A 26,929-nucleotide genomic window follows, 5' to 3' on the forward strand; every position below is an offset into this window, starting at 1 on the left:
AAAGGCAAAAATAATTATACTGCATTGGGCAAAATTGTGTACTAGTTCCCTTTTAAGACTGCAAATGTCAAAGGATCAAAAAAAAAGCATTTCGATCTTTGTGTATGGTCAGTAACTGCTCAAAAGCCAAACACAAGGAAGGAAGTTCCTAGGAAATGTTTGTCTCTTAATATAGTTGGAGAGAAAGTAGCAGTACTATGTGTGACATACACTTTTCTGCATAATTTAAGCAGTGTTGTATTAGTCAAATAATCAGATAAAAGGTTGAAGTAGAGCTTCGAAAAAAACCCCTTCTTTTGAGATACCATTATCCTTTCCAAAAACTATGCCAGCAAGGTAGTCCCTGAGACAAAGAAAAGTGAGGTCTGGGAAAACCTATTTTGCCAACTCTTTGTTAGGCTAGAATTCAGCCCTTCAAATTCAGGCAGCCTTTTTTCGTTAAGGCACAGGCTGTTGTGGAGAAGTTCATGGGCGGCCTCCTTACGAAGCCTAGCAGAAGGGATTGCCAGCAAACGTATTTCCTGAGCAGCATGCCCGTGGCAAAGCATGTTGGTACTTTACGGGCTGCTATGAGCAGCACGCTAGGGTTGGCGCTCACCCCGTTGTAGAACAGGATGGTACCATTTTGAATTGCACCCGTATCCTGGGGATTGCTTGCACAATCACCCTTTAACAAATGCAAGTATGATGTTCCTAGTTCTGAGATGCTTGCTTCACAAACCCAATGTAAGATATTTAAGAGAAGTATTCATACATAAAATATTTGTGGGGTCTCTGTTGTTTCTAAGAATTATGATCTCTGACAAAAAGAAATAGTACTATTGAGCTTAAGCTGCATCTCTGCTATAAATCCCATGTATGGGCCAGAATATTTTTTTCAGTGATAAATTTGACTGTGAATTAAGGCAGCACAACCTGCCTGTCAAATCCTCCATCTGAAATGCACACATCACTTTTCCTCTGTGTGGTACAGTGTCCATGGCACAGCAGATGGCATACGAGGGGCAGAAAAGCAAAGCCTGTCCCTGACTTTACCTGATCTTTTTTTTTTTTACCTCGCCATTTGGTGGGAAAATGTGTCCTTGTCTCACAGGCTGAACTATTTCCCTAGGAGTAGCTCAGGGTCCTCTGGCTACCCCTAAACTGATTTGCACCTAGAAAATCAGAAGTGTCCAGGAGCATCCCCAGGAATGGCCGCCCCAGGCATGCAACGGCCTGAGTCTGCATCAGCAAAGTCTCTTAGCTGCCAGGGTAAGGCAGCAGCCCGCAAACTGCCTTTCTTCCTGCTATAGCTATAGCCTTCATGTACTTTGGCTCATTGGGGAAAGCATAACCAATAAGGGGCACAAATTACTTCATAATATGGATCCTAATGATCCATCCTAATTTGCTTTTCAGAACTTGTACTCCCAAATAAAATACAGCACAACGTGACTTATCTTTTTAGAGTTGAGAGAATGAGTCTCACTTGGATGCCGTGATATGATGAAATAATTTTTTGTGTTGCAGAGAAGTTTTAATTCTGAGACAAATACTTCCCACTGTACTAGGCCTTTCAAAATTCAATATTAAGTTTGAAAAGGGGGAAACTGACTGCCTATCTGTCTGCTTAGCCTTGGCAAGGCATGTTCCTAGGAGTTAAAGCTTTCCATAATCTTCTATCCTCCTCTGTTTCCTGCATGTCTTCCTGGGGGCCTTTTTTGTCCTGAGACTCACTGATTAATTTCAGATTAAACTCTGAGGAAGAGAATAGTACTTTATAATAAACACAATAAAAATATCATCTTCAAACTCACAGAAGTGATTCTGCTGATATGCAGGGGAATGTCTATGAATAGGAAATGCTCATTCCTTTTCTTCTCCTCCTCCTTTTGTAGGTATCAGCTGTTTGCAGTTACGTTCATGAAAAAATTAGCCAGATGCATAGTGCTCCATAAAAGTTTTAGGTTTATGACCTGCAGAGGAGGATGGCTAAATCATATTTCCAAGTCATACTGCCCAAGATTGTACAGATACCTATGCCTGATGGTTCTCAGAAGATTTTACATCAGGCCATACGTTTTTGCATAGGCCTTTTGTACCCCGTTACTTTCTAGAAAAAAAAATGTTCCTTTTTGACCATGATCAGCAAACCTCCTTTTTCCACATTTCTGCTAGTCCCGCAAACCTTAACTTATGAAAATGCATTGCATGCATTATACCTATTTTCCTCTACAACTCTTAGTACAATTTTCAACAGCGCTGTTGAAGCTGTCCTGCTCTGAAACCAAGTCATTCATATCACAGCTCAGACGTCATTTTAGGACAGGATCTCCTACTTTATCTCATTTTGAATACACTTTGAAGTGAGCACTCAAAGTATCATTACTTCCTTGGAGATATGTGAAGTATGAATAACATGAATTCACAGACCATAGGGGATGAGAAATGTATGCATGTAGAGAACATGCTCAGAGCTAGTGAGGCTCATTATCCCTATTAGGTGTAGCGCTGATACAGATATGTTATCAAATCAGTATAGAAACATGTTCTATTTAGCTGTATTCTAATATCTGTATATTTAAAGACTCTTTTCACTAATTTGTCCTCATTTATCCTATAGCCATGCACTGCCCTTTTTCTTTGCAGGTTTTGATGCCTGAAGGAGCAAGACAATCTGTATACATCTGTTCTTACATAGGTCCTTTCATTTACTTGGATTTCCAGTGTTCAGCAAAAAACTAAGCAAAGAACACAGAGGTCTGAATTAATAACCAGGAATTGTAGGAAATATGAACCTCATTGCTTCGATAAGAGAAGAATAGTATTCAAAGTGAATGGAAAACAACGGCTGTATATACACAACTACAGGAGGATATTTTAGGCTGTAAAAGAAGCACAGGTTTCAAGAAGCACTAACCTTTCTTTTCCAACACAGTGAATGCAAACCTAAATGGATGTGTGAAACACGCGTAGGAACATTCAAAACTCTGAGCGGGATATATCTTTCTATTATCAATTTTTTAATAACTGGAAGAGATCCAAGAAAGTCATTCAAGTAACTAAGGAGTTCATGAGAATTATCAAAAAATACAGTGAAACAACCCTTCAATCTCTAAGCAGAGGCAATGAAGAAAAGATTTAGGGATCTTAATCTATTCAAAATAAACAGGCTTTCCCTGGAAGGTGTGACATCCGCAGGTCCAGAAGCTACACAGGCAACAGCTGAGGCATGGCTCTAAATCCACTGCAATCAAAGAAAAGATTTCTGCTAATTCTGGTGGGTCAGGCTCTAAATGCCTGTGTTAGAAGTCTGTGTTAAAGTAACAAGTCAGCAGTGTACTTGAGTATTTTTTCCTTGGATGGTTCTGATAGTCTATTCAAATTTAAACATTCAGCAATATGAATCTTGTCCTTTTGTAATTCAAGTTAATTTTTCCTCAAAAATATTTCTCTAAGATTTTATTTTGTCATTTTTACTTCAACAAAGAAAAGAAAGAAACCCTCTGTGCTTTGTTTTGACAAAGGCATGGTGATATATATCATTTAATGCTCAGCTCTAGCAGTTATCATGAATTAAAGGATTTCTATGCAGAGAAATAATCCCCTCAGAACACAAGGCTTAATTGAATGAAAGGTTTCTGTCTAAATTAAGAACTCAATAGGAACTGATCATGTGTTAGAATGTAGTTCACACGGATTATGAATGGCAGCAAACTATGGGTAACAGTTACTGTTTTATGTTAGGTTGCTTTAACTTTTGTAGTATAAAACATAGAAATGTATTCTTCAAAAAAATCTGCCCGTATGACATCAGCTAATATGAATACACTAAAGGATGCATGAAACAAAGAAGGTAAATATGAAACAAAATCAGACTGAATCATAATTGCAAGAAAGATGTAATGAATGACTAGATACCATGAAATCTGCCCTCACATACGTGCGTATACCTTTCACTTAAGCTATAGTGATTTATTTTTTAAGGGAGAGTACAAATTATATCCTTTATGTCTGAATGGCTTTTCTTTCAGATGGAAGAAACCAACAAGTAGAGAAGGACAAGTAGTAGTTTCAGGAAGAAGGGAAAGGGCAGCGTTACTACCTATTAACTTGTACCAAAAGACAGGTAGATAGGTTGGCAATAAAATTATGTAGCTCTTTTTCAATACCTATCATCCATAACCGGCCAAGTGCTTTGTAGAAAAGTTCAGTACCTTTACTGTAATCGTGCACAGGGAAACAGAGGCAAAGAGAACATAAATTGCCTTCATGTCCCAGGTCTCTTCCCTGGTGAACATGGACCTAAGTACCACCCCTCTGGAGTCCCAAGGGTGTTCTGCAGAGGACAAAAATTATCCATTTCACAAACATTTGCCGTGCAAATATCCACTTACGTACATTTGCACTGCATGTCACTAGCAGGCTTGGTGAGGTTTCCATGAGAGCACTGGGTTTGATCTCATGCAATGGATGACAGGTTTTTTTTAAATGAAGTTGCATATGTATATGAGCTGGCCAAATATTTAATAGAAAAAGAAAGGCATTTATCAGAAGAGTAGTTTATTCAGTGCCCACTCTTGTTGATAAAACTGAGAAGCAACTTTTACCATTTGAAAGCCTGGTGGTATAGTGATTGTGCAATTAAAAAAATTAATTAGACTATAACAATTGCAATTTTTTCTAATAGAGCTGTGATTATAAAATCTGGAAGAAACAAAAAAAGAAAAAACAATATATGTTCCATATACAAATCATTTAACAGGAAAACCAGAATTGTCTAAAGCAAGTATAAAACATGACGAGGTAACACCATCCAGTGGTCAGCCCCTGCAGCTCATACACACAGCGTTCACAGGGAATATTACATATCACGCTTTGCTTTTGTCGATATATTCTGCTGCCTTTTCTTGTCGATAGTCCAATACATGTGCCAATTGGATTTAAATGATTTTTCTTTTTCACTTTTTTAAAAGCAGGTAGACTTTTAGTTACAGCACGGTCTGACATGATTAAGGCAAAACATGAAAGGAAATAGGCAGATAGACAGACTATACAGGTGCTTGTAATTACTGCAGGGAGCTTACTGAGCTGTGTATGTGACTTATGCTAAGTTCTAGCATATACTTCTCTCCTCCTTGGAATGAATGAAGTTCACCTTGTTCAAAAGAAACAGCATTCTGCAGTAAATTCCAATTTGAATTAAAGTTGTCAGTTTGAATAGTCTTTCTTATGAAATAATTGTTGGCAATAAGGATATTACGGTAATTCCTTTTTTTTCCCCAAGTAGTTAAAGGCAGAATTTATCAGCAGGCACTTACAAGTAAGTTAAGAAAGGGCACCCTTCCTTTCGCAACCGCACTTTTCTTAATTCTTTTGACATAGAATATATATTATCTGTCCTGAGCAACTTCTGTCATAAAAGCCCAGTGTGATGTGGATGTGCACGACTGGATATGCTGTCCCATCACTGCCAAATAGTCTAAATGTACTAAATATGAATTCTCTGTTTTCACAAATACTAGCAGAAATTTGTTTTTCTGGTCGGTCACAAAGTTTATTCACACCCAGCAGTAATGACAGTGTCTGACAAGGAAAACTGCTGCAGCATATGTTTTTAAAGAGAGTTTTTACTTTCCTTTAACAACATGAAGATAGTCGGCAGCACATTTAAAATGTATCAGTTACTATTTAGGACTTCTAAACTTTAGTCTAAATATTTTCCAAAAAAATCTCCTTAAACACCCTTAGAATATACTGATCAATTGTGGGGCTTATTTTGCAGGATCTTCAGAAAGTCTGTGCATAATCTTAACACCCTGAAGTTCAGATCTATATTTTCTGGGCACCAGTGGAAATGGATTTCATTTTACTGTATCATAGGCTACCAACACAATCCTCTCTTTTCAATTTATCACACATTTGCTTTTTCTACATCTCAGCAAATCTGGCTCTCATCTCCTTAACCCAATGCTATAGATTACTAGTCTGGAACGAAATGTAGCTTCAAATAAAACGAAAAAGTTAAAATCACAGAAGAATATAATAGTAGCCCCGTCTACTACTAAGGGTTCCACGCTCTTAGGCTCAGTAAGTTTTCCTAGTTCATCTGCCAAATTTCGGTTTTAACTTTCTGTCTCTGGTACAGCTGTTATTTTTCTCTTTTCTTTGCATGCTGTAGAGAGAAAATTAAAGAAATGCACCTTTTATTTACTCTTTTTCAGTTTCTGATGGTCAGAAATCATCTGCAAGAAGATACCTCCATTTACTTATTTTCTAGAACAACTTATTAATTATATAAAATTTTCCTCTTGAGGATGTAAGAGACACATAATTTGTTTTCCATTTATCCCTACTTTTTTGCTTATTGGTGTAATTTAATCATAGTTGGCAGCACTGCAGTTCACAGAGATAGTCAGAAGTTGTTAACAAGCAATATTTAAAGCAGCATCAGGCCAACCAAAAAAAAAAAAAATCCAAATTCTGATCCTCAGACAGAGGACTCAGACACAAATTTATTCAGCAAAGGATTGAGTTTGTTTCCCTAACCTGCTCTGCTTTACTCAAGACGAAGAATGACAAGTCTTCTTTTTACTTACTCAGCATGTATGCACAAATTGTATTAAGCAACGAAAAATCTATCAATTGCAAAAGCTGTTTTGGAGAAGTAAGAGATTCCAGGTTTTAGCTCAGTTAATGAGAGGCAGCAAATTTTACAATCTATATGCTTCTACCTGTCACTTATCTACTTTTGTTGTCTCCTAATCAAGTTTTCATTTCTAATATTTTATTTATTTTCGTATCTTTATGCTATCCATTAGTAGAGATGCACAAATTACAGAAGACCACATTCATGAAAATTAAATTGATTACACTAACCAATACCTGTCATCTTGAAAGGTAATATTTAAAGTTTAATGATTATACTTGTATGCTCTTCCACACCTGTACATTTCATCCAGTCTTTCATTTGCTCCTAGGGATATGTCCTATTCACTGGGCAGTTCAGTTATGCAGAGTGTATCAGGACTGGCACTAACCTTTACACAATCAGTTTGTTGATTTTATACTCCCAAAGCTATAATTATATTTTATGTATTCTTCACAATAAATATTGTTCTCACATGTGTGTGTTCACCTTTTGTGAATATTCATAAAGCAATATTATCTAGTTGCTTCATAATAAATAAAGCCCTCTCCCTGCAGATTTACTTTTCTTTTTTGTATTTAAATAATATTTTTTTATTTCAGTATTATTTTAGGGATGATCAGTTTTGTTTTCCCTAATTAGTTCTGTATAGACTTTTAAGCTTTCTCTCATCCAGTAGTCTTCTTTAACCTCTTTATATTCTGTGTTCTTACATTGTACATATCACACATACCTTTTCTTTGTTCTTTTATGACTTTTTTAGTCATCTAGTTCAGCAGTATTCTTTTTCTAGTGTTATTCTCCCCTGATGCACACATTTGTTGTGTTTTTAGTGTTTTTTATTTTATAATTCTTCATAGCTCTTCTGTTTCTGTGCCTGATTTCACTATCCTGCATGATTCTTTTTCAGTAGTCATTGAAATGGCCTTCATTTTCTGAAAGTTTGACCTCTTATTGCCAGTCACCAAATAACACCCTTTTTTCTGCTAATAACTCTCGCATTAACCTTGGAAATTACTAGCGTATGTTTTGGTTTTATCACTATTTTTATCTCAACGTGGACAAATTCTCCTGATCAGAGATTCATTCCCAGGGACTCTAGAAGCTTGAGGGACACCTGGGAAAGGAGCACTGTACAACCTCAGGTTTTAAGCTAAAATTTTCTTTCTTGGTGGAGTATATTCCAAATAATTAAGCTGTCACTAAAACCTGCATGATGACTGTCACAGAAGGAGCTAACACTTTATGTAGCATGCTCTGGGGAATCAAATTCTATTTGGTCTTTCTTAGATACTTATCCTGTAAACTCTAAGTACACTGTTATGAGTATAGAATAGTGGTTAGAGCAGAGGGATGGTCTTAAGAATGTTTTGAAGCTTAATTAATGTGTCCTCCTCAAATATTTGAAGGATACAAACACTAAGGAGAGAGAAGAATCAATTAGTATATTGCCTAGGGTAGGTAAAGGAGTAATGAGATGGAATTAGGAAAGGAACGTTTAAGTTAAATAACAAGAAAATCTTCCTGACACTGAGAGCCACCAGCCTGTGAAATTGTTTCTTAAGGAAAAAGGCTAAAGAACTGTTGCTTGAGACAATTGAAAGTACTGGGGCACAGCATGAATAAATGCTCTAGAAGCAATGTCTCATTGGAATGAGATGGCCAGATAAATATTTTCCATCTTTACTTTTGACTCTGCTTTTCAGTTCCAGTCAAACTTCTAAAGTTCATGGTACTGAGCACCAAGAAGCTTTTGGGGAAAAGCAACCTTTTTTCAAGCTGTAATGATAAAAAGGAGACATTCATGGTTTTCTAATCATCAGATATTGCCATTAAATCATTAAGCTCTGTAAGATTTAAGGGTCTTTAACTCCTCTAGTCAGTCATTACGTGACTAGTAAAGACCAAACACGTCATTAATACTTAAATAGCTATCAGTGTTTTAAATTTCATACTGCAGAATCCAAAATGTCATTCATCCATAATTCAAAAGATGTTTAAGGACAGCAATTAATGGCTTTCAGTAGCCCTCTAATCCATGAGTTGCAGTCCCACATAGGATTTAACACCAATGTAATTCAAATGAGATTATGAGTAATATAACAATTGTATCTGAAAACATGAAAGGAGTAAAAGCCTTTCAACTTAATTCTGAGGGAAAAAACTATTTACATGAGTATGTAATTATTTTGTAAGATGACTATGGATCACAGTTAATATGGCATCAGGAGGATAAATTTGTCCTTAAGGATGGAATATAGATTTGCATTTAAGATATTTTCAGTGGCTGTCCGACAGAGCTTAATTCCATTTAGTCAGCTTTTACAAACACATTCCTATAAAAAAAAGTTTTGCATTCAAATTCTAATCTATAAACCTTACAGTAGTTAAATACCCTTCTCAGCAGGAGTTCTCCACTATTTTATTGACAATGCAAACTAGTCTCATTCAATGATTAAAGCATACTTATGGTATTTGATTCTCACCACTCGTTGTGTGTCTTTGCTATGCTACAAGGTATGTTGAACAAAAAGAAAAAGAAGTAGTCTCAAGAATCAAATACTTGTAAGAAAACACAATTATCAGAGGATATGCCTTAAAGAAAAGTAATGTAGTTATTTGTGACTTAGAAAGTATTAGTCAACTGCATCAGAGAAGTGAAATAGTTCCCGAATTATATATTCTATTATGTGCAGAGGTAAAGCAGGCTTTGTCCAGAGTATTATTGCTATAATATTTGCTGAACAAATAAATCAATTATAAGTTATTGTTTAAAAGAATTACCTGAATTACCTATAATCCACAACTGACAGGGAAAAAAACCCTTGTTTAATTTATAAACAATGTTAAAAGCATCACATAAGATGACAAAACACAGGAACCTAGACTAAAAAGTGAACATATGTTAACGTATCCCAAGGTTTGTTTGTATTACAGAACATATGGAATGAAATATTTATGAAAAAAATAACAGATTGCTTATTTTTGTATATGAATTTCATTCCTTCAGGGGCCAGAGAGAGATTTTTGTCACAAAAAGAAGATTTTGAATAAAACTTCATAAATGAAGATGCATTCTGTTTTCGTGTGTATTAGGAATACACAGTAACTCCCCTAGAATCAATGGTTTTATGAGGCTTGTTGAACTACTACGTTGTCAAACCACAGCCTTTGACTGCATAAGAGGCATGGATGAGACCTGGCAGCTGCAAACATAAGTGAGTCAATCCTTTGGATTGAGCTCTTCCTTTGGATGGCATATTGTGTCATCCAAGACTCTCTGCATTGCTGCCCAGAAAACTGAGTCATTTCAGGGGACACTGCTGGAAGACTGTACCCATTTTCGTAAGACCAGGGTGCACAAGGTCATATGGACACTTCCATTCTCTGGCTGAAGTACTTTTCTCAGCTTTGAAAAACTATTTTTCAGGAGTCTTTTCCATTATTTTTCAGGAGTCTTGTGTTTTATTCATGTACTCAAATATAATGTATTTCAAACTCTAAAAATAGTGCCAGCCTAAAGACATTGGTAAATAAATCTACAAGATGATATTGAAGTTTCAGATAGTGGAAATTTGAAATAACTTTACAGATATGTTGGTTTCATGTAAGTTTCATGTTGTAGAAATGGGGCCAGACTCTTCTCAGTGCAACCCAGTGACAGGACAAGAGGCAACGGGCAGAAACTGAACCACAGGCAGTTCCATCTGAACATGAGGAAAAACATTTTACTGTGAGGGTGACTGAGCACTGGACCAGGTTGCCCAGAGAGGTGGTGGAGTCTCCTTCGCTGGAGATATTCAAAACCCGCCTGGATGCGATCCTGGGCAATGTGCTCCAGAGGACTCTGCGTGAGCAGGGGGGTTGGACTAGATGGTCTCCAGAGGTCCCTTCCAACCTCAACCATTCTGTGATTCTGTGGTTCTGTGAAATGAATTCACCAATCGAGAAATGCCTATTGTTGATCTCTGGCTGCAATGTCAGACTATGACTTTATCTAACTCTTTTATCCCAATTCTATACTTGCCTGTATATCAGAATGTTACTGTAATGTCATGCTAGTAATACTGTGGCTCTACCTGAAAAAAAACATCAGTTTTAATCTTCTGTTTGTCTGTGGCTTGAAGAAATTATCGAAGTATAAGAAAGAACTGGGCTTTTGGAAAATTCAGAAATACCTCATTACCTAAAACATTATATCAGACAGCTAGATAAATTAACAGTTGTATGCATAAAACGTACATGAAAAGATTAATAATTTGCATTATCTGTAATGTATTATCACTAAGCTACTGATTACTCACAGTGACTGTAGAGTTCTATGTTATGGATTTCTAAATACTATCAGAGGCTTGTTGCAGAAGTTGAAAATGTTGCAGCAGGACCATCACATACGCCTTTCCTACCAATGTTTCCTCTTGGGGGCAGATTGGTCAAATATCTTGAGAAAGAAGTGGAAAAAGTTTTGAGAGGAAGCTAAGGGAAAGCCTTGAATAGTGGGATGTGCATTGGTTGCTGGCACCTTGAGCACTGCCCCCTGAAGTCAGAAATGTGGCTGGTCCAAGAGCACAAAGGGCAGATCTGCGGGACACATTTTTTCTTTGAAGGCATCAAATTAACAATTGCCCTCCCCACTGTGAACCAGTCAGTGCCCTTGTCACAATGCTCACATGACTCTGAGGTATTTTTAGGAACATTTCCATAGTGCTTAGGAAAGGTAATAAATACTGAGTAATAAGTAGCACTTTTTAATATGCCCCATCATTTACAGTTTTTTTCAAAAATCCCCAAACTTTGTGGAAAGGAGGCAAGAGTTTCTACTGCAGTAAGCAAACCACCAGCTGTATCCTTGTTATCTGCCTTGATTGATGGCAACCCATTCGTCCCTTTCCTGACTGCTAAGAATCTTCTCTTTGTATTTGACTTGAGTTGTCCTTTGAGACCCACTTTTGCAATATTCTGAAAGTTCCATTTGTTATCTCCAGAATGCTGTGCTGTTGAGGCTAATACTGTATCTGGAAGACCTTGAAATGTTAATTCTAGCTTTGGTTGCATCAACATATTCTCGCTTGCTGAGACTTCTTGTTTCCTGAGCTGACAGAAGGCTGTTTGCATAATATGCAGGTTTCTGAAAATTCAGCAACCGCAATGTCACAGACACTATAGTAAATCTAGTCATTAGCTGGGCCCCCATTTTCAAAGTCAGAACCTTGGTTATAGTTGCATTGCTCTTAATTCAATGTGCATAATTCCTCACTTGGTCCTTAAACGTTAGAACTTCACAGTCACCAAAACGTATAGCCCCTTATGAGAAGAAGTGAGGGGAGAATGCAAGGTAAGCAGTCATGAAACTAAAGCAACAAAATGTGTGAGTTCAAATGTAACAGTAAATAGGCACTGTGAGGTCTCCTGTGAGTCACTAACACCTTACTGCACTGATGCTGCAATGCGACAAATACAGTATAATACTTTTTATGTATTAAGATGCATTTAATCTGTCTGCCATTTTATCCCTGGTATAAGTAAACAGAGAACAGAATTCTGTATGGAATTTTCTCTCACTGCTTATGATGATCACAAACATGGGAAAGACTTTAATATGATCTGGAAAACAGTATCAACAATTGTATGTGGAAGAGGCAGGTAATTATTAAACAAATGGATTAGGTAAGACTGAAAAAATGTGTTCCCTCTTTTGGTTCTGTTTGTATGTGTAAAGGAATCCTCTAAGACTGAATTGTCAGAAAGAGTCAGAAAATAGGCCACCTATTATTTAAAATTGTGAATTTTTTATTATTTTCCATCTTGAATTTTGAATTTGGGATTCTTTTGTATGCTGATAGCAGTAATGCCAGGCATTAAGCTGAAATTTGTATTTTAAATGTTTTGTTTCCATTTCAAATATAAGTCACTTTTAGCAAAAGTTAAACTGAAAATCTATTTTGGAATTTTGAAAAATGAGACATTTCTTTCTTAAAATATTGTAAAATGTTTAATTTCCTTTAATAAAAATTTCATTTAGGTGATGGCAGATTCCGTTGCAAAGTTTCCTTTTCAACAGGCTGACATCTTCTAATAAAAATACAAAATGAATCCTGACCAGCACTGCTAATCATCATGCTAATTAATGCATTGCTTATGTAAATAAAGCTAGTGGCAGACTGGGGCTGCCTAGCAGAAGTGTCAGTGTCATTTTTGAATCTGTTTCTGAAAATCCCAGCTAGGCAGGGATGCTTTGCCCTCTGCAGATTTGTCAGGACACTGGAACTTGGAAAGGTTAGTGCAAGAAACATTCATCCATGGGCACCTTAGAGATTACAGCAGAGACGTCTCTTAGAAAGAACGCATTGAAAGAATAGTGTGAATAGATATGCCATCTGAGAGAACTTCTGTGACACCAGCAGGTGGATTTTAACAAGGTAGATTTGTATAGTTTTGACTGATTTCTTCCACATGTTGAAAGTTGAGAAGAATTCTCTACAGATGTTAGGTGTGATTATTAGGGGTCTATGTCTGGCCCGCTTCAGTGCCAGCCTTTGTCATGGAGAAGAAGACCTTTCACACCCAGACTGTCCCGAGGTCATCTTTGTCTCCAGGTTCTGCAAGATTTATGGCTCAGAGACACTGAATACATTCCACATGTGGATGAATACAATCTTCAGTCACACGCACAGTTCCACTATCTCTCTAACAACAAGCTGGATATGTTTGATGGGATACCTGTTTTAACCAGCCAAGGGTGTATGTCCCTGGTATCTTCCAGGTTGCCTCTATCTGCAATGAGTGTTCAAATTATCAACATGATTGGCATGGTTTCCTGCATAGTGCTAGCATCCAAGAGCAGCACCTGAGTGGTATTCGTGTTCCAGGATAGAATAATATAAAAGTACTAAAAAACATTTACAAAGCCTAAGAAATCCTTAGGAAGAAGGGGAGGGAAAAGAAATTTAATTTTCATAATACAGGACTGTTCGTGCCAACTTTGAAAAAAAATCCTTTCTTAACACCCTACACTGTTCCCTTTGAAAAGCATACTATTAAATGCTTTATGTTTTGTTTTTTTCCACCTAAGTATTTGGACTATGCTACTTTACCTACATCTAAAACTATACAATTAAACAGTCCATTTTGTCAAAACAGTTCAAAGCGCTGGAGAAGTGCAAAGTAGTATTAATGCAAAGTTATTCTTGTGAACCTATACAGTACCATTACAATAGAAGAACGTGGATTTTTTGTTTTAAAACTGTGACAAAACAATAAACATTTGTGCAATACAAATTTCCTACTCAGATGGAAGTTTTAGTCACATGCATAGTGCAGCGTGAATCACTCCACTACATGAAAGACTTTCCAGGAAGAACTAATGCTCATTTCTAAGGTAACTTTTAAGAGGCCAGCAAAGAAATCTATGATTTCTGGCTAAAGCTTACTGAATACGTATGTGCTGCCTGGGATATCTGTCCACATAAGAAACCCTAAATATTTAGCAGAGAATAGAAAACAAGTGCCATCCCCAGCTAACTGCAGCAGTCAGGTAATAGTTAAATGCATTACTATTGAATCTATAGAGCAAAATGATGAAAAGAACGAAGCAGTTTATGAAATTCTAAATAGGCTAATATACACAGCTGCCGTCATTTTACATTGAAGTTTTAAATAACTATAGGTATCATCTGACTTAATTAATAAAGTATGCTTAAGTTCATTTCCGGTAATACATTAGTAGCTGAAAACGAACCTTTTAAAGAAACATTTTCCATGTGTTTTCTTTCAAAAGTGAAATTAAAATTAAGCCTAAGTTAATCAAGTCTAATAAGATATCAGAATTGTCAGATACCTCATAATTGCAACACATTTAATATGGAAAATATATTTTCTCGTGTAACTTTCCAACTAGCAGAGACACAAGAAGCAGCGTTAGTCAGCTGATGGATCTTCATAAAGGCAGCTTTGCACAGAGCTTATTAAAATTCAGGGACAGACACTTTAGCAAGTTCTCCCAAATCACAATTTGCAAATCACAGTCTGGAGCTAACATTTCCAGAGGGCACAGCACATTTTATGAGACCCCGTTTAGTGCTGGGTCACTAAATCCTTATAAATGAACTCAGATGCATTTTTTATAAACTTTCAAAGAATGTACAAAATCTCACTATTTGAATAACAATTTTACTTATGGGCTTATTATGTTATTTAAGGGGCTCAATTTTAAAATTATTCAAATTTAATAAGTAAATCTTATGCCAGAAATGTCTTTCCTGATCATATTTTGAATCTGATTCCTGCTAAGCTTTATACCTTCATAATCCCTTCTTTTTAATTCTACTTGTTTGGCTAGGAATTGAGGAGCTTACCAGATCAAAATAAATATCCCACAGAAATCAAAGTGAAAGAGCAAAAGTTTCAGCCAATTTAAGGGCATATAGTGCTGAAGGGTGAGTTCTAAGCCAATCACATTCCCGCATGAAGAAGAGCAGTTTACCGCTTTAGGAAGTGATGCTTCCTGTAAATTTAGGACCACCACATATGAAAAAGGAATCCTTATAATGGTGCTTTCTAGTCATCTCTTCATACTTTTTCTTCACGTAGTACTGTTCAGATAGCCAGATCTGGAGAACACTTGATCTTATCCTCGAAACGAAAACGGTGGGCTGGTTACTTGGCTGTACAAAGCAGGGTAACTCTGTACATGTGCTCGATAATTCTGACTTGTCTTTACATACTGACCTCCTGAAATGCTTTGTATTCAAAGAAATGTGCATCAGTCGGGCTTGACCGAGAAGGAAAAACAAGGAGATCTTGCTAGCTGGTTTGTAGCTGGATTCACAAATTTAAATCAATGGCGAGAACGTTATGTTTTGATAACTTGACATGTCTTCAACACGTCTAACTGTCTTTGTTTGCACGGACTAGGCCAGAAAAGCATGCATGCTGAAAGCAGTTTTAAAAGGTTTCAGAGATCTCAGATTTCTTCAATTTTCAAACACCATCACAATCATCACAATGCTACCTTTGCTGCAGTAAAAAGCAAAAGCGCTGTCTCTGCAATAAGAGGAAGTGAGCAGAAGAGGTGAATCCCAATTGGACCACTGCCACAGGAGACGGTGGCACAGCAGCTCACTCTTTCTCAGGAAATATTATTACTGTTATTTTTTTTTTTTTGATTCATTACACACGAGTAACTTAGCAACCATTCTAATTTACAGGTAAATGTGTTATTCTTTTTTTTTTTTTAATGTGGCTATTGTCAGAAGTGCCTGTAATCTCATGCAGATGAGATATTGATCTGTTGCTGATGTTCACTGAGCAGCCAAAGGGGAACCACATTACCAGCTACAAACTCCATCAATCATAGTCTCCTTAATAACAGCACTTAAACGATCTCTCTTGGTATTAACTTATATTGTATCTCTGGCTAGAATCCAAGATTCAACAGAAAAGGATCCTTTTGAAGGAGTAGTTTTGTGGCCACTATGATCATTTAAATAAAAAGATTCCTGGTTTCTTGAGTGCTTTGTCTACACTAATTAGTTTGTATTAAAGTTATTAGCTTGATTTAATCCAATTAGCTCTACTGGAACAGAAAGAGAAAGAATGCCTTCATTTACTTACAAATATCAAAGAAACTTAATGTGATAACAAAATAATATATGGCTTTAATGCAGGAATATATAATCTAGTTTGTTAAGAACTTTTATTAAAACTCAGCACGAACCCTGATACTTGAGACATTTTGTGCATTATTTATTACCCCAATGATTTCCCCATAATGGTTTATTTTTACTTTGTAGAATAACATGTTTTAGCACAATGGACCAAACTGTGGCTTGGTAACTGCGGTGCTACTTCTGTGAAGGTCATGATGTTTGCCTGTGTGCCTGAGAGCAGATTTACTTCCTCTGTTTAAAGACTTATTTGTTGAACTGTGTCAACTGTCACATTTTGCTCAATAAAGGAACTTGATATGATTTAAATATGAAATTATCGCTGGTATAGTTTTCCATACAAATGTTACAAATTCGGTGTCTTGGCATTGCCAGAAAAAATGCCGAGGTCCATCAAAATAAAGAGAGTATAGACAGCTAATTACATTAGCTGCTATATTTAAATTATTTTGTAGGTTTTAAAATTCAATTTTAACAAATATGTAGAGCACACATTACAGCCCATTTTCTCTTCATTATACAGGAATTCTTTTCTGAATAACATTTCTCTGTTGAAGAATTTGGAAGGTCTGTTCTTATGTAAACCTCAAAAGTAATTGACAGGAATAACACTGTCAGTGTCAAAACAATGTACTGCCATACCATCATAATCCAGAGTTTTTCTTTTAAATCTCACTAAGGAAAATATACTTTTTCATTAGAGCTCAGTTACAGAGAAAATGCAGTCATTTTACTTAGTTATAAACTATCCTTTATATAATGATATTTGCTGTGTTGCTGTGTCTTCACAGCAAAAAAAAAAAAAAAAAGAATTTTAAACCTGGAATTACGCATCTTGATCTAAAATGTAAATGGAGACAGAGTATTTTCCCTCAGTGAAGCTCATTCCATTTAACACTAGTTTATCTTTATTACTTCTACAAAAGCCTTGCCTTTGTTATGATTTTACACCAAGCTATTTAATTCAGTAACAAGAATTACACTGAAATTAACTGTAGCATAAGCCTAGGAAAAGCACATTCTTTTTTGCAGTAAAGGCAACAACTGTAAATGGATAAGATTTATTTTCATCATTTTATTCCCTTAAATTCATAAGAGAGCTTCTCATCTTCAAACTATGTTATGGGACAGAGTTGGGGCCAAAAAGGATGTATATAATGCACTCTTTCTTTCTCCTTAATACTATTTTTTTCTTGTTTTGATATTGTGTTTATTCTTAAATGAATCATTCGTGTCCTGCATGCAGAGCAAGAAGTATGAAACCACAATTCGCCCTAGACCCCACAGAAGTAGGAGACCAGAATTAGTCTTTACCCTTAAGGAATCTGCTCCCAACCTCAGCCTGACGCTCTGGGAGCCGTAACCTACACAAAGCATCCGAGTGGTATATAATCATTCCTTGGGGACTTCAGTCGCACTGTGCCGAGTTATACTGCATGCCTGGCTTGCATTTTTATCTTGTTTTAGCAACTTTTCAACATGAAAGCATTCAAGATCATTATACATTGATATTGGTTTAACTACTGGTTTCTGCTTATTTTCCCTTTCCGATATATTGTCTAAGTAACTAATTGTAATTTTATTTTTCATGCAGATTTACTACATTCCAAGGCTAGAATGTAATCATATAAATTTCCAAGCAAACTCATTTATACCAAATGAAGGATTGAACATAACAAAATTAAACATAAAATATGACTATTTTTAGGGCCTAATGCAAACACTACTAAAGAAAGTGGAGTGATTCCCTTTGTTTTCAGTGCCCTTCTGAAAAGAAGAATTCGTTATATTTGTCACATTACATTGTTTTATATGTATTCATATTTTGTATATCTATACTGTTCTCTTTGGTTGAATAGATGAAGCAATAATAGATCAATTTTTAATGTGTGTATAAATACATATATAATTTCTCACCTAAAATTACACCTTCCAGATATTTAATACATTTTTTTTTCTCTTTCAGGTTGTATTATTTTAATGAATAAGAGAGAGAAACATATTTTAATATTGAAATTCAGAGTATACATTTTCCTGTTCAATTCATTTGCAGAATGGCGCAAGACTTATGCTATGCTGATGCATAGGATGAGACCACTCGAGGTTCCTGGGAGCCTCTGGCTAAAATTCTGCCATCATTTTAAAGGGAATATTAATATGATTTACCTCTTCCTGATGGAGTTCACTTCACTCCTTTGGAGTTTCTTGCTGTTTATTTGCATGGCTGATTAAAAATAAATCCTGAATTGAGATTACAGTAAATGGATCCTCACAATAAATGACTGCCTGTGATGGAAGTGAGGATTTAGCCCCCAGTTAATACATTCTGAACCCAGAGCAGTATATGCATGAGGGACATTTGATCTTTGTAGCCAGAGAGAAGATTGCAGAAGGTAGCTAGACAGAGGAATTGTCTGGGAAGTGCAGAGGAGAAAAGTATGGACCTTGGATAGTCAGAAAATCTTTAGCACTTCATCCAGGTTTTTTCTGCCACATATTTACTGCAGTTTTCTCAGCCCTTCCCTTAACAGCAAAAACTGTACTGTGAAGATCCAGAAACTTTAGCATTCTTTTAAACTTTTCTTGCCCATCTTTACTGTTTGCTTCAGCCTTCCTGTGTTACCTTTTAAGACCCCCAACCTCCGATCCTCTCCGAGGTTCTGCTCTAGGTTCAAAATTAATTAATTGTGGGCCAAACTTTCTATTTCTTAACAACTCCACTCTGTTTTAGTCCCTGTTCTGCTACTCCATCCTCCTCTTGTATTCCTTCTCGTTTCTTTTTAGCATACTGCTTCTTCACTGATTCCAGCTAATTTCTCTCTCCTAACTGAATCTCACCCCAGACACACGTACAAAAAATCTTTTAAATCATTGTTGGCTACTGTCACTTGTGCACTGTAATTATTCCCTCATTCACGTTTGTCTTGCATGCTCAGAGTGCGAACTCTTGCAGATGGGGACGATGGACACAGATATGTGTTCATACAGCAGCCAGACAGCAGCTCTCAGATTCTAGTTTCTTATTGAGAAGAAGAAGAAAAAAAGGAAACTACTTGATTCTTTCACTCTTATCCCAAAAAATCCTGAGTATGACAAATTCTCAACTCTTAGTAATTTTCAGGTAAGTCAAAGAGACTGTAGTTCTAGCAGTATTTTACGAGACATCTTCCTCAGCACACGTAGGGCATCTTTACTGACTTGCATGTGGTTTTGCCAGTACTGTGCTACTATATAGTTTGAGACAATCTGAATCACATGAAATTAGAGAAAGCATTCTTTTTTTATTCTTCACTCCAATTAAAAAAATCTCCAGCACTGATCAAATTTTACAGAATAGCTCCATTTCAGTAGTCTGAAGAGGTGTCCAGTAACCATTAAGTGTATCTTCTATGTTAAAATATCTTCTGGGTATGTAGTAGTAATAGTCAAATCAAGTATTGTTTGAATTCATTTTATCCTTCTACCTTTGCTGCTGAACATTTTAAATAATGTCTTATAGAGCAGATCTGCAGCAGGAAGCTTAATAGGGATGCTGTTTCCATAACAACAAATAGGATTTGAGCAAAAACACAATGCTCGATGGTTACCGTTCTTCACAGCGCATAAAAGCAGTTATTCAAAATTACAAGCAGCGTGACATTGAAAAAATAAATTAAGGCAAAGGGTGCTAACAATTCTCTTCCATATTTAGTAAATGTTTAACTCATAAATAGTTGAGGGGCAGATATAAGAACCCGGAAATTTACTGTATTGTGCATGTCAAGCTAAATCATGAGCGGGGAAAGGGGAGTTTTTTCTGAGGTACAATTAAAAGGAAAGATAGCAACAGTCAGACAAGCCACAGAAACAAACCATCTAGTTAGGTATAAATTAGCTCGTATAATGAATAAATAAAGGGTCTAACTCTGTCTTCAGTGAGATTCTTTATTTTTAACTTTCTAATTTGCAAACATGGAACAGAACGTTCAGGTTCTTTTCTGTTTTTACGATTATCATGAACTACATTGTATTTTTAACACTTTGTTTTATTCTGAAAATTATATGATTTCCTGCACGTTGTTTTACCTCAAAGTTACCTATTTTTCTTTTCTTTCCAAAATTAAAATTTATGTTCATGTTGTCATACAATAACACTGCATGATGATCAGTGATGATGGGAAGTGAAAATAAATGTCTTTCAACATGATAGGCCGTGTTTCTGCTTCTTTGTGGGGGAAAAAAATCTGGTTTTAATCGGTAAATAAAATGTCGTAGAGAACACCTCCCTGAGATAACGTCTATTTTACGTATTGTAAAATGTACAGGTCAGATGGGAGCTGAATTTAACAGTGAAATAAGATCCAACTCATTAGACATTTTCTGATGTAGATTTTGGAAATGCAGCCTACTTGGGTGATTGTAATGTCATATGGATAAATCAGAAGTAATGTAGCCATATCCTTAGCGACATTTGAGAGTAGTTTGATACGGAAAAGAGAATATTCAGTATCTGTTCAGTTAAGAGAAATGTCAGCTGCTAATGTCACTTTGTTAGAAGATTAACTTTCAAATGTATATTTTTGGCTCTGATTTCACCTGGTCATTATGGAAGGTGAAACAGACCATTTTACACAACTGACTTCTTCACACTTAGCTTGGGGACTAATACCAGGGAACGATCGAGTTCTCACAATCCAAATAGAAATGGAAGCTCTCAGAAAAGGGATTGCAAGGAAATCTTTATAATACTCTAACCGATCTATTCTCACTGGGCTTATACCTTCTAAACTATATTTTGCAACGAAAAACAGGAACCGCTATTGACTTCTGCTTTGTTTTCCTCATTCACAATACCACATGCCTCACATAAAAGAACTTGATATCCAAGCAGTATATTAGTTACAGATATTCCTGTCAACACAGTTTGGAGGCCTCGTAATGGCTCAGGAGCAGATAATCAGGCAATTAGAACTGTGAAAAGTGGACAAAGTACCAAGCCCAGATTAATTACACCCCAGATCCTAAAGGAAATAGCAAGGAGAAATAAAAGAGTACCTGATTTTGGATGCTGGAGTTGTTTTTAAAAGCAGTGGTGAATTGTATCAATAGGATATGAACACTGTGGGAGATATTCTCCTCCATTTAAGAAACTGATCAAGGCATACTGGCTATTTATGAGACATATATCAGTAACATGAATGACCTTGAGAATATTAAGAAAGTCCTTAAACATTCAGAAATGTATTAGTTAATATAGGTAGCCCAAGATTCAGATGCTACCATAATTATCTGATTTTAGCAAGGCAGTTTACAACATCCCACATGACACAATGACCACAAAAGGTAAAAATCTGGCGTTAAAACTACTGACAGTGATCAATTTAGATTCGGTTTGAAGTAAATGACTTCTCTGCTAACAGCAATGTGAACTAAAATACTGGCAGGACACATTTCTGTCATATGTCTCTCATTTCAAGATTAGGTGAAATTGAAGACAATTATGAGAATTAATTTGGTGTTAAGCTTATGCTTTGACATGCAGAGCAATTTAAAATAGAAAAATAGAGGAGGTCAGTTAGACAAAGGATCTCAAAAATCCTAAGGATTATACAGCAAATAAGGCAAAGTATTTATAATATTAGGCACAAAATAAAAAGAGAAACAATGTTTGCAGTAATAAGGATGAAGCTGAATTAGCAGAAGTTAATTTTAAAATCTTGCAAAATCACTTTTGAAATATCATACACTACTGATATTATTGTCAGGGAATGAAAATATACCATTAAGAACTTCCAAACCAACATGTGTGATTAACTACATTTGGCACATGATGTATATCTGAAGCAAAATAACACACATTTCATACAGAAGTACAAATTTAGTCCAAATTTCCATTTGAATTTCTTTCATTTCTGAAACAACAATAATACTTCTAAAAAATAAATCCGCAGAGTCACAGACTTGAAAGGAGTAGCAAATTCACGCAAGTTCAGAGAAAGCTAATTTTGCTTTTGATTTTGGATTAAAAAAAATGTGAAAAATATCTCCACCAAGGAGAAGAATGATTCATTGAGGATCTTCTACTTAAGGACTGAACTAATCATTCAGATGCCCAGTTCTGAGAACACTTCTCCATACATCCTTCTGAAGGAATTCGTGTAGAAAATGGGATTCCTTGGTAAATAACTTTACTTGGAATTTCAACAGGTGAAAAATGTAGAGGAAAACTGCAATCCTATTACCCCCTGAATTTCCCATCTAAATTTCCAGACAGCACAGAACATACAGTTTCATAAAACACTGATTTGGCTTGTATCCACTTTGTAGGAAACAAAGCAAGAATAAGGTATAAACTTTTCTGTTAGCTCTATATAGGTGTATAACAGCCAAGATTAAAGGTCTCAGTGAAATTCATGCAAGATGGCCAGCATCATTATAATATTTCATGAAAGCACAGTTTCAATCAGCCATAACACAGCCCCTTGACAGTGTATGAACTTTCTATTTAAGTCAGGACTATAGGCTAGTTTGAATCAATATGGAATTGTGCAAGACAGGATTTCTGTTTTCACTTAGCCATGTTAAATGGCAAGTTTTGACACTTGAGCCTGTATGAATTCACTTAGATGTGTCTAAACAAATAGAATCATTAAAATCTCAGCAGATCACATCAAATTACTGTGACAGGCAATCAAGGCTAGCAAGAAGAGAGAAAAAAAGTAATTTGACTAAAATGATTGTACATAATTAATTGCTAATGCAATTTCTACTTCTGTTTCTCCCTTACAAAACAGGGAAGACCTGAAAAATTAAGTAAGCGTCTCAAAAGCATAGAAAATGAAAACAAAATGCTTACTGTCATCTAGATGCAGTTACTATACTCTCTTAATGAAGCTGAGATGGCTTCAAACCAAACCTGAAAAAGTAAATCATTACTACTGAATAATTACGTGATTTTATTAGGTGACATGGGAATGAAAGATAAAAAAATAGATGGAAGACAATCATACTAAAAATATGATACTTAAAATTTAGATCTTAGATCAGAGCCTGAGAAACCTCAGGTGTTGAAGTCGTGATAAGAAACCGACTATTTGTGACAGTTAATATAGAATCGTGAAAGTATCCAAACTTTGGCCTGCATGTGAATATGTAAAAGCAAAGTCACAAATATTTTACCAGGTAATGAATTATATTGGATTCGAAGAAAGAAAAGGCAAACAAACAGTTTATTCATTGTTAGAAAAATAAAAGGGAAAACATACGATGGCAAGTTTTCAGCCTACTAAAACCCGTAATAGAAACCTTGTCGCATACCAAGAGAGTATCATGGAGATCTGGAAAGTACACTGTGTTTGGGGGGATATATTAATTCTGAAATTTCAAAATAATACAAAATACGGGCCAGAAGACATTTAACAGATGGAAAAGGAGGAGACTAGAATTTTTTTTAGAATATAACAATGAAAAGGTAGACAGCATCTCTGAAAACGAGAAACAACAAAGCACCTGGTATTAGACATACACTTCCAATGATTTACTGTTTTATACTGAGCTTGGAAAAAAAAATGCATTCTGACAGCACCACATTTAAGAAGACAGGGTTATTCTGGAAGACACATCTTAGGATCAAAAATCGTGGTCCCATCCCATTACACTACAGAAACATTAAAATGAGACCATATTGATATGTTGCCACACTGCAACAATATGAAATATAAAGTATAATGAAAACATGATAATTCTAGCAAGAAAAAATAAGTTTATCAAATTAGGAGTTTTGTGTTGTTTCGGCTCACTACCTCCTGACTATCCTTCAGTCCTTGCTGAGCTGGGGGACACATCTGCCCACGGCTGGGATGATCACTGTTCTTAGGAAGCAGCAGCAGATGCTGGCAGGTGGTTATCTGATCCCCTCAGCCAGCAATTTGCCCAGGGGCGTGCTGGTCCCCTATGGAAAGGGAAGCACCGGGGCCTATACAACACCCAAATTTCCTGTCCTACAGTGTGCATGGGGAAGGTAATAATCAGGGTTACTAGGATGCTGTGACCTGACATGGCACAGAGACAGGCGTGAAAATTTCAAGCCCCTTGCCCCAAAATCTCATAAATTTTTCTAAATTGAAAAGGAATCCGGTTCTCCATTACCTAGAATTTAAGGGGTTACGGAGCTATGGCTTGGAGGGAGGATTAAACAATGGACTAAAACACTGAAACTGGCTCATGTTTCTGAATACTGATTCAGTAGTTAATCAGTAAGTGTAGTGTGTATTGGTCAAAATAGTGTTACAGAATTATTATTCCACACTTCAGCATGCCAAATAAGGATAACAGTTTTACCCTACTTAAGAAGTAAAGGGTGGCAAAAAAAAAAACCCAAAAAACAAAGAACAAACAAAAAAAAACCCCTTTTAATTCAAAAGCACAAATCTGAAATCATGGTATAAATGTATCAGTATTTGAAGGGGTCTGATAACCAAGATTGGATCACTTTTACAGAGAGAGTATTGTGGTTTGGATTCAGACCGAAATTTGAACTTTATTGTAGAAAAAATTGGATCCAGTCCTCCAATTTGGGCTCACATCCTACTGGGACTTATCTCACCACTGGAAAAAAAGCAAATAAATCAAATAATTTGTTAGCAGTGTAAATATTGTTCAGGTGACAGCTACAAGGATCCATCCAATTGTTTTTTCAATACCTTGTAAGTAAGAGTTATCAAGTATTTTTGCACCATATATTTGATTTTATTTTTGTGAAAATAATCAAACAAATGACTGCTTTTGGTTTGCTCACCTTTTAAAAAACATTTTCTATGGAGAAAGACACCTATCTCTTTCAAAACAGCCTTAGGGATTTGGGGTTTTCTGCACGTCTATCTCTACTACTTTTGATGATTTTTCTTTAGTTATATTTTATCCATGCTAATTCAAGGGAGGAAGAGAAGAAAAATTAATACAAATAACATGATATAGACTTTAGAAAGGAGTTGGCTTTTTACAGTACAGTCAAATAGATAACTTCTTTCAGGATCTGCATTACTGAATTGCAAAGATAACATGTACAGGAATATTTTTTTTCCTGAAAAATGCAATCAATTATATTTCTCTTTACCACATGTGTCACACTCCATGCAGCCTCTATAATCACTCTTTGAAAATAATCTGATTTTGGAATGTCCCATTGAATCATATGCAATTATCACCACTAGACATGCCAGTAGCTATTGCAGTCTGAGGTTTGTCTTCAAGCATGACAAACAAAAAATAACCATTATTTAGTAATATAAAGATAAAAATCCTGGTATTTTCCAATTTCCTTGTCCAAATCTCGGGAGACAGCATTTTCTAATGGTAAAGCCAAGATGAAGTCTCTCTTTCCCCTTAGGGTCAAATCTCAGAAGATGTTCCCAAAGGGTGTACAGGGTCAGATTTTCAAAAGTGAAAGCTGAGAAAGATTCCAAAAAATCCTTCTGGAACCAAAAATTATGGTTTAAATCTAGCTAGGAATATGCCTGCATTACAATACACATCTATAAATAACTGACTGAGCAAGCCATAATAATACAGAGAGACCTGTATGTTTTGGCTAATTTACTCTGCTTCTTTAAATGAAAATTAAAACTGTGAATGTCTTCCAACCTTATACAGTAAGAACCTGTGAAAGTTCATCTTTCAAATCTTGCTATTAAATTGAAGGTATAGCTTAAATGAGTTCTCCAGCCTTTGATGAAATTTCTTAACTTCAGGAATAATGGCTTCCTACCTCTTCCCTGGGGCCACTCATATGCCTCTAGAAGAAAAGAGATTTAAAATTTTGGAATTCATTAGATATCTGAAAATAAATGCATAGTGTTTTGATTACAGCTGTAACATAAATTTTGGACAACATGGAAAGCAAAGATTAGATTCCTCTTGTCTTGTGTTTTGTAAATGGTTCCACCCTGCTTCTAAGTATCAGACTTTTATGAGAAACTTTAAAAATGTGTTGACAAAGTGCTGCCAGTATTGCATTTTTTCTAAGTGCTTTTGTGAAAAGCGAATCATCGTACCATTCCCAGACCGCAATTGACATTAATGCAGTAGTAGAAAATGCCACGCAGGACAGCAAACCCTCCTTCCCAACATCAACGCCACCATTGTGGGGCTGTGCCTCACCCCGGTCACCCCCCTCACCCTAACCCTGATCCAGAATGCCAAAAAGAAACAAAAATCAGAGCGTAGTTTTACATTTAAAGAAATATTGGAGATAGGTGAGATTGGGAACACGTTTTTGTCTCCAGCTGAAGTTATCCAGAGATGTAGCTCTATTAAACAGGAAATTATGCACACCTCTTTGTGGCCACTAATACCCTCTTTAAGAATTCATCACTGCATCTCAAAGAGGGCATAGCCCTCGCTTTGCATACCAACCACAAGATAATTTTGATTTGCTTTCAATAAACTGATTAGTAAAAATCTCTTAATCACTTAAGCAATTCTATTGTTTGTTTTCATCTGAACATCAGTTCAAGTCCTTTCATTTTCAGTGGTTTTTCTTTCTGAAATAACTCACCATAACAATCCATTTCTCTCTTTTATAGATCCTTGTTCTCCAACCAGAATTACCCTTAGACTAATAATTTCTGAAAATGCCTAGAAGAGTCTGGACAAATTT

The sequence above is a fragment of the Struthio camelus genome, chromosome W, assembly GCF_040807025.1.
Source record: "Struthio camelus isolate bStrCam1 chromosome W, bStrCam1.hap1, whole genome shotgun sequence".
Lineage (NCBI taxonomy): Eukaryota > Metazoa > Chordata > Aves > Struthioniformes > Struthionidae > Struthio > Struthio camelus.